Genomic DNA, 17,024 nt, shown 5'->3' with positions numbered 1-17,024 from the left:
TTTATATTCCCCAAATGAATGAGACCATATAATGTTTGTCCTTCTCCGATTGACTTATTTCACTCAGCATAATACCCTCCAGTTCCATCCACGTGGAAGCAAATGGTGGTTATTTGTTGTTTCTAATGGCTGAGTAATTGGAATTGTACTCGTGAGTCTCCAGTGGCCTCATGGACATTTTCCCTCAGATGTCACCTCCTAGACAGACCCTCTCATCTGTCCCAACTTCTCACTTCCCTGTCAGAAGTTCTTGGAATCCTGGAGTCTTTCTCTGCTTCTCTCTCTTTCATTCTTCCCTGGCAACTGCCCCCTTCAGCTTAACTTCTTAAGCCAGCCCTCTGATCTAATCGGGGTGGCCTCTACACTGTCCCCAAATGTGTAGTCACTTCTCTGTTATGCCTGTGACATCTGGCAGGGTGCATCACCACAGCTGCATTTTTCTATTAGTCTTAATGTTAGCCGATTACACATTCCCTCAGAGTCCAAGGATGGTGCAAAGCATCTTGTCCCTATGACGGAGTACACTTCAGTGCCCCAAACCTAGCCACCGACAGAATGTGGCCTCACCGCTGTCCAGAGTCTCTATCCCCGAGGGGCAGGCTGGTGGCCTCTCTTTGGCATTTAGTGGACTAGGGATGTGTATGGGGGAAGCGGTTCTGTGAGGCTGGAGGTTAGAGGTTCAGAGTTCAGCTCTGTCTTCAGTCCTGGCTCCACCCACCCTGCAGGGGAGATGTTAGATATTTCAGAATTTAAATTCTCCAAATTCTTAGACCAAGTCTAAGGCAAATCGGTTATTCTCTCACTTCCCTGATGCATTATTATGCTAACAAAGTCTCTGCCTTTTTACTTAATCTTGCCAAGGAGACTCTCTCCTCAAGGATGGGGAGGGGATGCACATCCCAGCCTGCCTGGCAACCCAGATTCATCCCCACTCTATCTTTGTTTATGTGTTTCATTTGTTTGGGATAGCTGTCTACTTCTGTTACATTTATGTAGGCACAATCTACCTATTCTCCAAGGTAAGGAGGGGATCTTAGCTATTTTTGTGCCGTGGACCCCATCGGCGATCTTATGAATACAATAGACTCTCAAAAATGTGATTTAAAATTTTTTTAAAGATTTATTTATTTATTTTACAGAGAGAGGGAGAGAGAGAGAGCACAAGCACATGAGTGGGGGGGGGGCGAGGGGGAGGGAGAAGGAGAGAGAAAAATCTCAAGCAGATTCCCCCCTGAGCGTGGAGCCTGATTGGGGCTCCATTTCATGACCCTGAGATTATGACCTGAGCTGAAACCAAGAGTCAGATGCTTACCTGACTGAGCCACCCAGGCACCCCAAGAATTTGATTTTAAATACATAGAAAGGATTATAAAGGCAACTGATTATGATGTGGTCATGAAAATATTAAAACAAAATTGTGATATAGTAGTACTCTGATTTTTTACTAACATTAAATAACCATTATAATTTCAAAGTAGTGATAAAAATGGTATTTTGAGATGTCTGTAATATTAGATGTGATAGGAAAATATCTCTTATGTCTACTTCTGGTGGTTTGTAGCCTACATTTGTAATGTAAGGAAATGCTAAGTTTCAGTTAGAGATTAGTGAACACAAAGATTTAATTTTTCCTAATCCAAGTTCACAGGCCCCCTGTATTCTGTCCATGGATTCCATGAGTTCTTATTGTGAGTTCATATTTTGGGCCCCAGCTGAGAAGCTCAACTCTTATTTCCCTTATGAAACCCTCCTTGACTACCACACTGCCATTTGAGTTTTCCCTCACGTTGAAGTCTTTCAACATTTGTTCATTTAACTAACATTTATCAAGATTGCGCATATCCATGCAAGCCATGTAACTGGTGTTAGAGGTCTGTAGAAAGATAAGCAAGACCTAGCTTTACAATCAGTAGGAACAATGTACATATTCTCATCCAACTGTAACCCCAAATGTAAGACGAAAAGTGTCACGGGAGAGCTTTGAACAAAGGTCTGAAGTATCCCAGAAGAGACAGAAGTTAAAAGTTCAGTTTGGCAAGGAGGCGGGGAAGGAAATGTTACGGGAGGAAGACGGCATTTGAGCTTGGCCTTGTAGAGGGAATAGGATAGAAGCGATTTCCACATGGTTTTGTGGAGGCCGAGAAAAATTAAGGCCATCCCACCTAAAGTTTAGCATTAGCACAAGTACAGCCATCTTAGGTCCCTGTGAATAAGAGCTGAACTTTACAGGAAAAGCTGCAGAATGTCCTCGGCAGGTAATCCCATATCAGAAAGACAACAGAGCTCAGAATTGCCCTCGGCAGAGAATCCCATATCAGAAAGACAACAGAGCCCACCCCCGTGGTAGAAAGTCCCATCTTAGAATGAGAACAGAGCTCAATGCCCTTGAAAGCCCCATATCAAAATGTAAACAGAACTTGAGAAATTCTTCCATCCCTTCTGAAAATCTCCTAGACCAGCCTATAAAAAACCCAGCTGTAACCTGCTTCGGGGTCCAAGTCCCTGCTCCGCTCTGTATACTTGGGCCCAAGCTCGAGCTTGTAAATAAACCCACGTGTGTTTGCATCGGTGTCGGCTCCTTGGTGGTTTCTTGGATTCGCAATCTTGGGTACAATAGTTTAAGCAGATCTTGCTGGTATTTTTCCTTTATCTGTCTTTCACAAGTAAATATGAAGTTCCAAGCAGGTAGGTACTGTGTTTTATGTATTTTTTATATTTCTCAGAACCTAGGACAGGACTGAGAATGGGCACTCAATATATGCTTGTTGATTAATTAATGGTGTTTCTTTTTACTCTCCATATCAGTTAGTTACTGCTGTGTAACAAACTTCCCCAAACTCAATGGCTTTAAACAACAATCTGTTCTTTCTCATGGGTCTATGGGCCATTCTGCTGATCTGGACCAGAGCCAACTGTTCTCAGGTAGGCTCTGTGGTCACTTGCAAATCAGCGAGGGCTGGCTGGCCTAGAATGGCCTGGGCTGGGTGACTTGGCTCTCTTCTGCATGATTTTTAAGCTGTGCTTGCATTGAGTTTGCTGCTGTTCCATTGGCCAAAGCAAGTCATAGGGCCAAGCCCAGAGTCGATGTGGAGGATGCTACAAGAGGGGTAAGGATACAAGGAGGCATAAAAAAATCTTGGTCATTAATGTAATGAGGCTACCATAGTTTTCACAATTAAACAATCCATGTCACATCCTTTGTGGATTCACACGGATCTAAATCAATAGATAAATACATAAACAAAGACTAGAGCAGCAATTTATAAATTCAACTAGTGATGTGGTCTCTCCCATGGCTATATCTTAAGTGTTTGAAGAATGTTATCCACAGAGGCTGGCTGGGCTATCCTTTTATTAGTATTATTTTAACCGAGATGTAAACTCACTGAGTTGTCCTTTCATGTTGGATGTTCCATCAGTTAAGCATCCCACACAATTTTTCATAGAGATGTTTTCTTTCCCCCTGAGGACATCTGCAACAATCCAGAACACACTTTCCTTGGTACTTGACTCTGAGTTGCTATAAATATCAGACATTCTGTCGGCAGCTCAGGGTCACAGCTCAGGTCTTCTGGACCAATATCACTTGCCCCTCTGCCTTGAGTTGTGTCTGTAGAGGCAGCAGCTGGGTAGGCAAAGTGAAGTGGAAAATACAAGTCAGAAAATGTGTTCTCTGAATAACTGAGGCAAAAGTGTGTGCGTGTGTGTGTATGTGTGGGTAGGCAGGTTTATCCACACAACTGTTTTTGCTTCCCTAACCTTTAATGAGAGTGACAGCCCAATTTGGAAGAAAAACAAAAACAAAAAACAAGGGCAGTGTAGAACATGGTTGGGGGGTGGGCGTTGTACAGACCTGAGTGTGAATCATCTCACCACCTATGGGCTAGGTAGCCTCTGGCAAGTGGTCTCCATCTCTGAGCTCCAGATTATCTGTAAAATGGAACCCTTCACATTCTGACCTCTTGGTTTGTGGGGAGGAGGAAAGGAGCCGCCTTGCTTACAAGCACTCAATAAATATTCGATGTCGTTTCTTACAGATAAAACAAAACAAAACCTCTGAACTCAGGTCCCCGTAGGAGGAAGTCAGTTCTCTGTAAGTTGGGGAGCGAGCATGCAGGAGGCCTACACTCTGATCCTGGCCTTGTCACCAGCCAGAGGGCCACGCGACCCTCCGCCGCCTCATTTCTTGGGCAGAGCAGTTAGTCCTGTCTTGCACGGAACCCACAGCCTTGTTTTGGCAAGCAAAGGGCATATTGTACAGGGAGTTCTGCAAAAGTAATTTGAAATCCCCTTGAATACATTTGAAGTAATGCTGCAGCGATGGGTCCCTCCCATGTGGGATTTTATGGAGCGCCTATTCGGCGCCCAGCACTCAGCCTTGCCCCCGTCGTTTGCGGTGATGCTGAGGAGAAATTAAAATTACAAGCGTGTTCCCTTCCAGATGTTGCTACAGGCTCAAGGTGCTCTTTTAACTGGGACATCAGGCTTTCTGGAAATAGTCAAGAATTCTAGAAACATGACATTGGGCCTGATTCATCGCTTAAACTTGTCACTGACTCATTCCCTCCTTGATAGTTTTCTTCAACAGTAACTTTAATTACATCATTTACTTATTGTTTTTTTTTTTCCCCCTTGATTTATTCTCTTCCTCATGATTCTTGTTTATGGTCTCAGTGATTGGGCTGTCTCACCTCTGAGCCTTGTGGAAAACTTCCAAACTCTTGAAATGGGAATAGAGTTTCTCATGTCCCTCTTCTAAGGGGTACATGAACCCCCAGGCTGGTATCCTTGAAATGCATCAGGAGAAAGAACACTTTTGACTTTGTTAGTGTTTCATGGAAATTACTTACTGAATGCTCTTAGCTGTCCCACACAATAGATCTAATCCAGTTAAAAAAATATATAGGAACAGAGGTTCTAAGAGGGCACTGTAACTTGCCCAAGGTCAGTGTGGTAGATTGCAGAAGTGTGGTCACAGATCTTTGTCTTTCCCTGCACCCACACCCTTTACCATGTCATCTGCAGTGTCCTCCTCCTCTGACGCTGGGTTTGGCAATGTGACTCGCTCTGGCCCCTGGGGTAATGGCTAATGTGATGTAAGCAAAATCTGCTTAGTACTTGGGCCATCAATCTGGTTTGCCTTCTTGTACCTCTGCCGCTGCCATGAGTACATGCCTGGGCTGGCCTGAGGGAGAACGAGGGCCATGTGGAGCCAAGCTGAGTGGCCCCAACTGTCCCAAGCTCAGACAGCCGCCGTCACTCAATGGCCAGCCAAAGGGTAGGCATGTTAGTGAGCTTGGCAGTAATCAGCAGAACCACCTAGCTAACCATCCCAGATGCGTAAGCAACACATACTTATTATTGTGTATCGCTGAGGTTTTGTGGTTGTTTCACCGTGTTATCGTAGCGATATATAACTGATCGAATCAGTACAGGGGGAAAAAGCAGATCCTACGAATCGGGCAGGCCTATATGTGAATTCCAGCTCTGCTATTTGGAGTGAATTCCTTTTTGAAACTAAGTTTTCTTACCCTTAAAGTGAATTACTAGTCCTTCCCTCATAGGGTTACTGGAAGATTAAACACACGAAATGAAGGAAGCCCTTGGTTCCTCACTTGGGGTGGAACCTGCTTAAGATTCTCTCTGTCCCTCTCCCTTTGCCTCTAAAAAAATAAATAAATAAAGCCCGTGGGACACAGTGTGGATTGTAGATGATGGCCAAAAAATGGTGGCTTCTCACAGCAACGCTCCAAAGCAATCAACTCTGGGGCTCCCGAGCTCAGACCAAGCAATGTCCAAATGTGAAGCCAATACCTTTCACATCAGCTCCAAGGTAAAAGTGAAGGCCAGATGGCTTGGTTCCATCCTTATGATGATAGGCATCTTCCCTGAATCCTCCACTGCGGTTATATCAAGCAGGAAGGGCCTTAAAAATGTTGCTTAAATTGAGGGGACTGAAAATGAAAGATTTTCCTCTGGGGCTGTGGCTTAGCCAAATAGACAGAAGTGAAATGGGAAAGGGGTGTTGCTCTTTGCCCTGGGTATAGGTTTGGTTCAGATCAACCACACTCAAAGCACTACTGGGTGCAGAAGCCATTCTGGGAACGCTTGCTCCGATGCTCACCCGTGCCCTCCTGCCTGCACACGCAAGTTTTGATGACAGATCATTCAGGAAACGTGGATATTTCCCTAGGAGGTTTTGAGGTTTTGCTTTGTCACTTGGTCTTCTTTTCTGGGCCCTTTCCCTTCCTGTGAAGCCATTGTCTTCCTGACATGACAAATGTACTCAGGTAGGCTTATGACTAATTATCTAAAGGGGGAAGGAAAAAATAAAACAACCCAAGGCTGAAATTCAGGGCAATTAACTGTAAACTCTCAGAACATGTGAGATGCTCTTTGAAAACTACCCCCCCTCCCCCAACATACACATTCAAGGAATGTTTTTTTCCTAAACAGGATGTTTTATCCCTTAACTTGGGATGTTTTCTATAAAATTCAGCTTTTTCCCTTCCTCCCTCTTCAATCTTGCCCCAAAGAGTTCACTCCTCTTTATCTTCCCTGATGCTGGCGATAGGGTGGCAACAGTTAAATGCACCGGGCTCTGCCTCCTTGTGAGACCTTGGATACATTGCATGGAATTTCCGAGCTTCTGCTTCTCGCCCATAAGATGACATTTCTATATGATTTCTTTACAAAAAGTTGTTTTTTTGTTTTTGTTTTTTTTTAGAAATATGAAACAAGAATTTATTATTATTTCTTATGGTTCCTTGGGTGGATTGGGGCTGGGCTGGGAGATTCTTTCTTGGGATTTCTCATGTGGATGCATCAGATAGTGGTTGGGTCTGAAGTCACCTGCAGGCTCCCTGGAGCTCTCCAAGACAGCTCACTCTCAGGGCTGGCTGATTCTCACAGTGAGCTGGGGACTCAGCTGGGCCTGGCAGATGAAGAATCTAGACCTGGATTCTTCACGTGGCTTGGGCCTCGTGGTGTCTGAGTTCTGAGACGGAACATTCCACAGTGTGGTGTTCCAAGACACCCAAGTGGAAGCTGCAAGGCTTCTTAAGATTTAGACTTGGAGATGCCAGGATATCACTTTCGCTACATGATTCTGTTTCTTTTGATGCTAAAATCTTATAATTTCATGACCTCGATCCTCCATCCTCTGCCACTAAGTCAGATGTAAGCTCACAAAACTGAGCAGAGTGCCAAATTGGGCCTGCACATAGAGGGGGCCATGTCTCATGCTAAAAGATGTACAAATATAATGGCTGCATCATCCCAATTATCTGGGAAGGAAGCTCAGGGTAGATTGTCGTCTACCAGCACCTGCTGTGTTCTTTCTGTGCCCACCTCTGGGCTCTGAATCTCTGTCCCTCGCTCCACCTTGCCACTCCTCCCCTAGGTACAATTATAATGTTAGGCATGTGACAGGCATGTAAGGGTGAGAAAGAGAAGATCCAGTTCCTGCTCATTATTTAGATGAGAAGACAAACTACAAGAGGGAAAAAAATTGCTAAGCAGACAACGAGTGTTGCATGCCAAGTGGGTATCGAAGTTAGAAAGTGCTAAAGGCGTTCAGGGGAAGGAGATGTGGGGGATGAAGGAGGGAAGGCTTCCTGGAGAAGTTGACCCTTTAAGGTGCATCTTGAAAGGTGAGCTGGAATTACCAGGGGAAGAGATGGGAAGGGTATTCAGGAAGAGGGACCGCGTGAGGTGTGGTGTGTCAGGGAATAGCAAGCTTTGTGGGGTGAGTACAGTGTAAGACAGGGGTGGGAGGCAGTAGGAAATGGGGCAGGAGGTGAAGGCAGGACCGAGGGTCGTGCAGGGACTTGGAGGACAGGCACCAACAGCCCCCTTTTCTGGAATAGGATACAGAATCTCAGGAAGATAAAGGGACTTTATTAAGGGTGCACCACTTGCAAGTGACCCAGTCAGAATTTGAACCCAGGACTACCTGACTTCTCAGTCCAGTCCCTTCTCCGCCACAGCGACTATGAGCTACCTTCAGTTGCTGCTGCTGGGTTTCCCAGCATGCCCCCCCGCCCCACTTCTCTGAGCCTCCTGGCTGACTAAGGGTGTTGCTTTTCTGCACCATTTATTGTAATGACTTCAATTAAACCATCTTGTGCTGGATCAGTGAGCAGCTCTAGGGAATCGATGAGCAAGGCTGGCTACCACAGAAGCAGAGTCTCCTCCCCTTGTCCCTGCCAATCCCAGGGCTGTGCTTCTGTCCCCACACCTGGGGAGGACTCAAGAGAGGAAAATGAGGGCCAAGGGGCAGGTACAAATAGACAAGGAAGCAGGTGTCTATTACCTTCCAGACATGGAGGGTGCATGGCCAGCTCTCGGGTGCTCATCCTCCCTGGCACTGCCTGCCGCTGTCCTTCCTCTGGTTAATTTGGATTTGCGGCTGCAGCTCTGGGACGATGGGCTGTCCTCACTTGGCTGCCTTTGGTGCAGGCGCAGTAGGCAATGAACCCTGACTCCAAAGGAGAGGGGCTTTTCTGAACTTGCTACTTGACCTTGGCCAATTTGTCCCCTCTCTCTGAGACTTCTGGGAAAAACAGTGCAAATGGAGAGCCATCAGGCTGTTATCCTCTGTTTGTCTCTTGATTTAGGGTCTCCCCTTTTTTGACCTCCTCTGTGCCTCTGACTTCCATGAAACAAATTGATTGGTGCCCTTGCCAGTTGGCTCCACTTTGGTTTGGCCGTTGGCGGGAGATTGGAAGGTGGGAGGAGAGAGGGCGGAGTGCTTCTTCCCCATGAGCTCCTTCCTCTCTGGCTCTTCCTTTCTTCTCTGGCTCAGCCCTCGCAGGGTGCCAGCAGCATTCTTTCCTCTCTGATCCTTCCAGCGGTTTCCAGCTGCAGGAGTTCCTAGAGCCCCTTCCTGTTTCCCTTCATTCTGCCCATCTCTCTGTAAGTTGTCCCTCCTCGGTAGAGTCTCTTCAGGTGACCCAGCTGAGTGGAGCTCTGTTTCCTGGGGAGACACTGACGCAGCATCTGAAGTGCCCTTTCCACTCCAAGTCTGTCCGGCTCGCGAGGGAGAAGATGCAAGGAACTGCTGGCTCTCCGGGCCCCTCAGCTGGGGTCATCCTGTGATGGGAGAGTCCGGGCTGTGGCATCCCAGCTCCTCTCAAGCTTTTCCTTCTGTTCTCCAGTCCTCAGCTCCCAGGGCCTCAGCTCAGATCCCCAGCATTTGGTTTTTACCTTAAAACAGCTTTATTGTGGTGTAAGCTGCATGCAGCCTGCTGCATCCACTAGAAGCAGTTAGATGGGTGCCCATCCTTTTGGCTCAGGTCTGTTCTAACAGCTTTCTAACTGGCCTCCAGCCTTCATTCTCATCCCTGCAAAATCACAATCTTCAGATCACATATGTCACTCCCCGGCTCATGGACCTTGGTTGGTACTCCTGTGCCTTGAGGCCAAAGCCCAATCTCCTTTGAGTAATACACGAGGCCTTCATGCTCCAGGCTCGACCACCACCACTTCCCATGGATGTTCCAGCCACCATGAACTTCTTAAGTCACTCCTGCCAAGCTCTCCGCCTTTGCATGATCTGTTCCTGGACCCGAAGCACCTTGCATCCTTATATCATTGACCCTCAGCATCCCTCTGGGCCTCCCGAATCCCCTCTGCCCTCGAGCATCAAGTTGAAGCATGGTCCTCCCTTCCCCCAAGAGGTCTTCTTCCCTGATGGTGGCCACAGTGAGCAGGGCCCCTCTCCTGTGCTTCTAGCACATTGCAGCTATTTCTGCCATTATACTCATCCTGAACCATGAACGTTGTCTGTCTTCTTAGAGTGTGATCAGAGTCTGCCCTGCATCTCTGTACCCCTAGCTACTAACACTGTCCATGGGGCACCATCCATCATTTGTTCATTCATCTATTCAATAAATATTGAGTGCTGGCTATATGCCAAACACTCCTCCAGCGTACAGGAAAGGTGTTCCAGTCATTCGGCTGCTACCTCCCAGGTCCAAACCTGTTACACTCTGCTTGTGATGCTGGGTAGGGACACTACAGATGCTTTCTCCTTTGTCGTGGGACTTCTTGTGTCTGCCAGCGGTGGCACTAGAGGGAGGCTGGAGGCGGGAGGAGGAACCTTGCCTGCTAGCTGGGTCGCATCGATTCCAGCAGGTTCTGGCCTCCAGTACAGCCTCACCTGCCTCCTTAGAGGTGAGCAGCAGCTGGATGGTGCCTTGCTGGTGGGCCCCCACTCCGCCAGCTTCTCCTCCTCTGAGTCCCCAGAGTCCTACAATCCCACTGTTTCTCGTAGTTGTTACTTCTGTCTTCAGTGCTCCCTTTCAAATTTTCCTTTCCTTCTAATTTGTTGTAGATGGATTCCTTTCATTGAATTCTCACTGTTGAAATATCTAGTGCAATTCCTGTTTTCCTAACTGGATTTTGACTGATGCAATGAGAAAGGTCTCTGGTCTATAGGCCTCAAGTTCAAGTTGGGCAAGAGAGAGAGAGAATAAAGCAGTGAAAAGGTCAACAGTAAAAGGTATTCTGATGAAAAGCAAGGCAGGGTGATGCAGGAAGCCTGGGTTAAAACTGGATAGAGAAGTCAGGGAAGGTCTCTCCAAGGTGACATGCAAGCAGGGAGAGACGTATTTAAGTTTCCACCATGCAAAGACCTGGGGAAGAATGTTCCAGGGAAAGGTGCCAGTGGATACGAGGGCCTTATGCAGTGAGGGAAGGGTGCTACAGACGATGAGGTCAAGGCAGGCAGGAGCTAGATCCTATGGGCCTTCTTAGCCATCAGATTTTTTTTTTTTTAATTTCTGAATGTGTTGGAAAGCCTAATTTAGAGGGTTTTAAAGCATGAGAAATGACAAGATCTGACTTACATTTAAGAAAGATCTCTATGGCTGCTGAAGATGGGGGGGCAGTCTATAGGGTGCAAGAACAGAAGCTCAGTTCTCCCAGAGAAGAAGGTAGGAGCTTTTCAAGGATGAGGGGACTGGGAGATTGAGTTTACAAGCCTTGTCCTAGGTGGCCGGTTTTGGACTTTGGGGCCCCAGATCAGTGCTCTTCTGTGGCTATCCACTCTCTAAGTGAGGTGTACTGGCATCTTGGTCTCATCTGGGAAGAGAATGAAGCTCCTTGGGCAGCCAAACACATGCTTTTAACCATGTTTCTGCTTTACAAAAAGTCCAGTGGTGCCCAATGCATGGTTCATCATGGTGGTGCTATCCTGGTCAGTCATAAGAGGGGTGAGTAAGTCCTAAGGGACTCTTCTCCTTTCCTCTCCTGGCCCGTTGACAGACCCTTTTGACTCCCCCCCTTTTGACTCTGACCACTTTTCTCCAGGGCTGCCAGAATGCACACCTTCAGGAAACACCATCCCTGTCTCTACCCTAAACGGCACCATCTGCATAGACCGTAATGTGAACGATGCCCCCTGCAGCTGTACAGAGATCCTGCTTCTCTCCACCCCCACTGCTGTCCCTTGGTCTGGCCACCAGCCTCTCACCATATTATTACAGCCAAGACCTAGGTTGTATGCAAGGGAAGGTCCAGGCCAGAGGGACCTCACAGCAAGAGTGAAAGATGTCGGTGGGGCTTAGGGGTTCACCTTCCAACAGGCAGCAGGGGCATTTTGGGTAGAAGGGAGGGGTCTCTAAGAGGTGGAAGCAAGAGAAAAATATTTCTATATGCTTCAAGCCTATAGTAGGTCTGTGCTTTATTGAAAGAATCCTTCCTCCTGTGAATAATATAATCTGACATTTAGGGGGATGGGAGGACATGGCTGGATGGGTCCCAGGAGTGCTGCAGAGGTGATTACAGCTGTTAGCATTTTTTTCTTCACAGCTTGGACAAAAGAGGAGGAGGGAAGACTGGATGAGTCTTCACGAGAGGCTCTTCCATGCCCAGGAGCTGGAGAGGCATGAACTTTGGGAGGCCCAAACCAGCACCGTATTCTGACCGGTTGTCTCTGTCAGCCTCAGTTTACTCTTCCTACTGACTGGCCACGGCCTTCCACCCAGGTCAGGACCCTGTTCCAACCAGGCCAGTCCTTCCACCTGCCGCAGTGTCACCTGGGAAGGGCCAGCTCGCCTCTCGCCACCATCAGATTCTTCCTCATTAAACAAATGAATCACAATCCTAATTAATTTGAGCAACAGAATTTATGTAACTACTCCCAGCAGGACGTCTGCTCTCAGTAGGTAGCAAGATTAATTCCTCTCTCTGGGAAATTCCAGCCGTGCTGGTCAATAAACCTTAATGATGACTGAAATCTCCCATCTGTCTCTGCTCAGGGCAGGTAACCCCTGCTAACCAGACACCCGGTGCACTTGATGTGGCACCCCAGACTCCCAAGAGGACAAGGATGAGAATCTCTCAGCCTGGATGGGTTCTGAGCCACGGGGAGCACACACAGTAGGTGTTCAATTAAGGACAGGGACTGTCCATTCTAGGGATGTTCTGAATCTCTGAAAGCCCACAGGAGGTGTTCAATTTCTGTTTATGGAATGAACAAGAGAGACTCTGTGTTGCTCAGCTACTTATAAAGCAGTCTCAAGCTCCCGAATCCCAACCAGGACCCCTCTGGCTCTTTCCATTTACTCCCACTACTTCCCACGACTATACCCAATTCCGTCTTTTCATTATTTTGAACTTTCTGGACTCAGAGACTTGGCTCTTGATGTTCCCTGCCCTTGAACTGTGCCAACCCCCTCTTTCCAAAACAGCCCCCACGCTGGCTGCACGGGAGGGAAGGGCAGTGAAGTGGAAAGTCTTCTGGAATTAGTTCTAATTCTGGCTCTGCCACTTACTCATTGTACTTCACCTCTCTGTTCATCACCTTTCCCTCCTGTGTAAATGACACGAGGTACTTAGGAAGAATAACACAGTGAAAACGTATCGCCTGGTGCTTGACTCATGTAGTGATAGACAACATTTTAGGCAAATGTAATATAGCAGTGCTCGACAAAAGTCCTGCTCCCAAGGAATTTAATTTCTAGGAAATGATAAACAATAAAGCACAAATTTAAGTTTAATTAGGTGCTCAGAGAAAATAAATTAGAAAAAATGTTATAGAAAGTGACTGGAGGAAATCTTTGAGGAGACGCCGTTTTTTGGGGGGAAACCCAAATGCCAGGATGGAATGCACATGAAGATCTGGGGGCATGGCATTCCAGAAGCAGAGAAAAGCAACTGCAAAGGCTCTGAGGTGTAAGTGACCTTTGCTTTGCTTGATCAGTGGGCCGAGGCTCTGCAGGATTAAGTCATTTGCCCAGTTGCCCAGTTAGGACATGCTAGGGTTGGGATCTGAACCCACGTCTTTTGCCCTTAAGGATGGAGCACATATCATTCCAGCACTGAAAAAGGAACAGTAGTTGAAGATGAGATGAACGCCTCCTGTCTTGTCCTCCACCAGATCTAAATCCATCCGTGTCTTCCTGATAACTTGCAGAATTATAGATAGGATCCTGATTCCCATTAGGGCCTTTTCACCTCCACTGGCCCAAGCAGTCATGCAGGGACCACCAGCCCTAACAGCTCCCTGAATGGGCCAGCTCCAATTCCTTCTACATTTATGAACAGGAAGAACCAACTCCTTTTGCAATTTTTTTCTCCCTTGATGATAATACATGTTCATGGCTGAAAATCAGAAATGGCTAACAAAGTAAAAATCAGCCATAATTTCAACCTCTTTGGGAATGTTTGGTATGTATCTTTCTGGTCAATGCACACAGCTGCTTGACAAGGTTATGAACATTCTGCACATAGTTTTGGAATACCCTTTTTCCTCTTGTCATGAAAATAATGTTTTCAAATGTATTTCTAACAGCTGACTGCAAAGACCAATTCAAATGTAACTATGTTAGGGCTTTTATTATGATGAGTAACACAAAGATCCTTTTTTACCCATAAATCTTTGTTACATGATGTCCTACAAAGCAGGGGAAGTGTCGGCCTCCCCGCATGCTGCGTCCTGTGCTCACTGAAACCGTCTTCTATTGCGGAGGGAGCAGGGTCTTGTGCCCATGAGTGTGGAGCAGAGTTCATGATTGCTCTCTACTGAGAAATGGACCTGGTCACACCTTCCCTAACTTTCCCTTTCCTCTCAACCTCTCCCTATCATTTTGGTCCCAGGACAGATACAATGGGGAAGAGGAAGAGAAGGAAGGGAGAATGCAACTTGATGTTGTATTTTGAAATAGGAAATATCGTAAAGAAGATGTGGTTTATGTATACAATGGAATATTACTCAGCTATTAGAAATGACAAATACCCACCATTTGCTTCAACGTGGATGGAACTGGAGGGTATTATGCTGAGTGAAGTAAGTCAGTTGGAGAAGGACAAACATTATATGTTCTCATTCATTTGGGGAATATAAATAATAGTGAAAGGGAATATAAGGGAAGGGAGAAGAAATGTGTGGGAAATATCAGAAAGGGAGACAGAACGTAAAGACTGCTAACTCTGGGAAACGAACTAGGGGTGGTAGAAGGGGAGGAGGGCGGGGGGTGGGAGTGAATGGGTGACGGGCACTGGGTGTTATTCTGTATGTTAGTAAATTGAACACCAATAAAAAATAAATTAAAAAAAAATGAAATAGGAAATATCGAAATGGTACTTTAGACACAGGAATACTATTTAACAGTATTTTTATTGAGTGATCAACTGGCAGGAAGTTGAGGCTGATGGGATCAGGGGCTGCCTCAGTACGGCAGAGTCTATGGTGACTGTGTTTTGCTTCTGTGTGGGCCTGCCACGTGGGCAGGCACAGGAAACAGGAGTCCAGGGTTCTAGTCCCTGGGGATATTGGATTAGTGTGGGGGGTACCCGTCTGTGGTAGGTCTGGAGAACAAACCTGGTACCAAGGTGGTGCCTGAGAGAGCATCTGAGGACCCAGGTTGTGGGGGGCTTCTTCCCGCTATGGCAGGGAGGGAGGGTCTGCCTCCTCGGCAGGTGCTCAGGTTAAGGCTCCTCCTCTGGATGACCACCATCCCACATTTTCTCCAGGTTCCTGTGTGGCCTCAGACAACAAAAGTGAGAAAAAGACTGAACCAGAGAGAAAGACATGAGAGAAGAGACAGTAAAGGTAACAGAGTGAAATCGAGAAAAATGGGACAGAGGGAAAATGAGACACCCTCTGTGAGGAGGCTGATGGTTTGAAAAGTAGAAACCTTCTGGGTAGAAGTTTAAGCATCAAGAGTTACTTTGGGTCTGGACAGGCTCATTATACTTCCACAGCTGCCAGCTCCTAATTCACAAGGGCCAATGTCAAGTACTCCTACCCCATGGGTCAGAAATATTTCTTTGACAACTGTACTCACTACAGACCATCTCCCTAAACTCACCAGGGGTGCCCTCTTGCTGAAAAGCAATTTCTCAGACTTTCTGGAAGCTGACTACTTCTCGGTGGAGCAGACAATGGAGAGTCCGTGCCAGGGAACAGCCCTTCCTTGAACATGTCTGAAGACCTTCTGAGTTTCTTGGGGAGGGAGTAAAAAGTGGAAGCTGGAGTGGGCTAGAGTTCAGCAGGTGGGAGGAGTGAAGGGCTAGAGAGAAGGATACCAGGGGGAAGAGGAGGGGGGGAGGAGGGGGAGGAGAGGAGAGAGGAGGGTGGCTGGAGGAGGACTTCTACTTTCCTTGCTCACACTCACCTCTTGGTGCCCAACAAGGACTCTGTCTTCCTGCCAGGCTGCAGGAAATGGCTTTTTGGCATCTACTGGAAAGGCCCAACAGTCACTGTCAGCTTCTGCAGGTGGTGTTGGTTGAGAAAACAAGAGGAGACAGCAAATGAAGGGAGCTCACTCTAAGGGGGGGTACTGATGCTTGTTCACTTTGGCGCATGGGAACTTTTGAAAAGGCACCTCTTAGAGGAAACGGCAGGAAAAGAAACAAAACTACTCATAGGCGGGCTTAGAGGAGATCCTTCAAACTTCATTAGATTCATCACCAACCCTGCTGGAGACACTGGCCTCAAATGCATCCTTTCTTTTGAGTCCAAATTCAGAAGACCTTGTGTAAGCAACTGCCACTGACCCTGATCCTCCCCCCCCACCCCCCCCACACCTGCTGTGCTAGGGCCCAAAGTTGTCCCTGGCCCAGAGGGCATCCCTCCTTAGTTTGAGCATTCCCTTGGCTCGGGATGGTTGAACTGCTTCTTCATTTCTAGCCTGCTGCCTTCCCTTATGTTCAGTTAACTGGACTGTGGTTAAGATGGGCTCTCCCTCTCTGGAGGCAAGGTGTCTTCCAAAACATCAGAAAGAAAAAAAGGGATTTGAGAGATGATGCGGAATCAACCAACTCTACAAAATAGCAGCTGAGGCCCAGGATCGCACAAGGCGGTGGCGGGGGTGGAGCAAAATCCACCCAGTGCAGCCCCTCTATTGCTGTCACTGTTGCTAAACCCCAACTTTGGTGCGATGCTTTTCCCCCTTCTTCCCCCAAGGCCCTAACCTGCGTAGGTCTAGGCGGGCTTGACTGTCCCCTGTCTCCTCCCCACTGCCCGCTTGCCCCCGTCGCCCAGGTCCCAGCAGCAAGGGCAGCAGACACTAAAGGAGCTGGACTGTCGGCTGGTTCAAAGAGCCAGGGAAGGGGGATCCCTGGTTGGCTCAGCGGTTTAGCACCTGCCTTTGGCCCAGGGCCCAATCCTGGAGTCCCGGGATTGAGTCCCACGTCGGGCTCCCCGCACGGTGCCTGCTTCTCCCTCCTCCTGTGTCTCTGCCGCTCTCTATGTCTATCATCAATCAATCAATCAATCAATCAATCAATCAATCTTAAAAACAACAACAACAACAACAACAACAACAACAACAACAACAACAAACCCAAAGAGCCAGGGAAGGCATTCGCCTGTCCTCCGACTTCCGTTTCCTGGGAGGCCGTGCTGCTCATTGGCCCAGCAGAGGTGATTGACAGGTCAGTGACGCAATGAATGATGAGTCTGGGAAGGTTGGTGGCCGTTACCGGCCTGTTCTCTCATCGCGAGAATTTAGGGTAACGGTCACCACTATATCCCTTTGGCCGTTTCCCGCGCTCAAAACCCAGCGTCGTTTCAG

At 47.5% G+C, this 17,024-nt stretch overlaps 1 long non-coding RNA gene across 3 annotated transcripts; it reads right to left on the bottom strand.

Annotated features, from left to right (window-relative positions):
* Positions 1-14,604: 14,604 nt before the first annotated feature.
* LOC140612681 (uncharacterized) lies at positions 14,605-17,023 on the bottom strand. Of its 3 annotated transcripts, none has more exons than XR_012013846.1 (4): positions 16,794-17,023; positions 15,624-15,718; positions 15,318-15,451; positions 14,605-14,992 (listed from the first exon to the last, which is right to left on the bottom strand). It is a non-coding gene; the product is annotated as an uncharacterized lncRNA (long non-coding RNA). The 3 variants fall into 3 exon arrangements; XR_012013849.1 differs by having other exon boundaries at positions 14,605-14,983; positions 16,794-17,022; XR_012013848.1 differs by lacking the exon at positions 16,794-17,023 and adding an exon at positions 16,597-16,753.
* Between the last annotated feature and the right edge of the window lies 1 nt (position 17,024).

The sequence above is a fragment of the Canis lupus genome, chromosome 21 (genome assembly GCF_048164855.1).
Source record: "Canis lupus baileyi chromosome 21, mCanLup2.hap1, whole genome shotgun sequence".
Taxonomy (NCBI): domain Eukaryota; kingdom Metazoa; phylum Chordata; class Mammalia; order Carnivora; family Canidae; genus Canis; species Canis lupus.
Note: the sequence above shows the minus strand (reverse complement) of the source record. Positions and strands in the feature narration are given on the sequence as shown.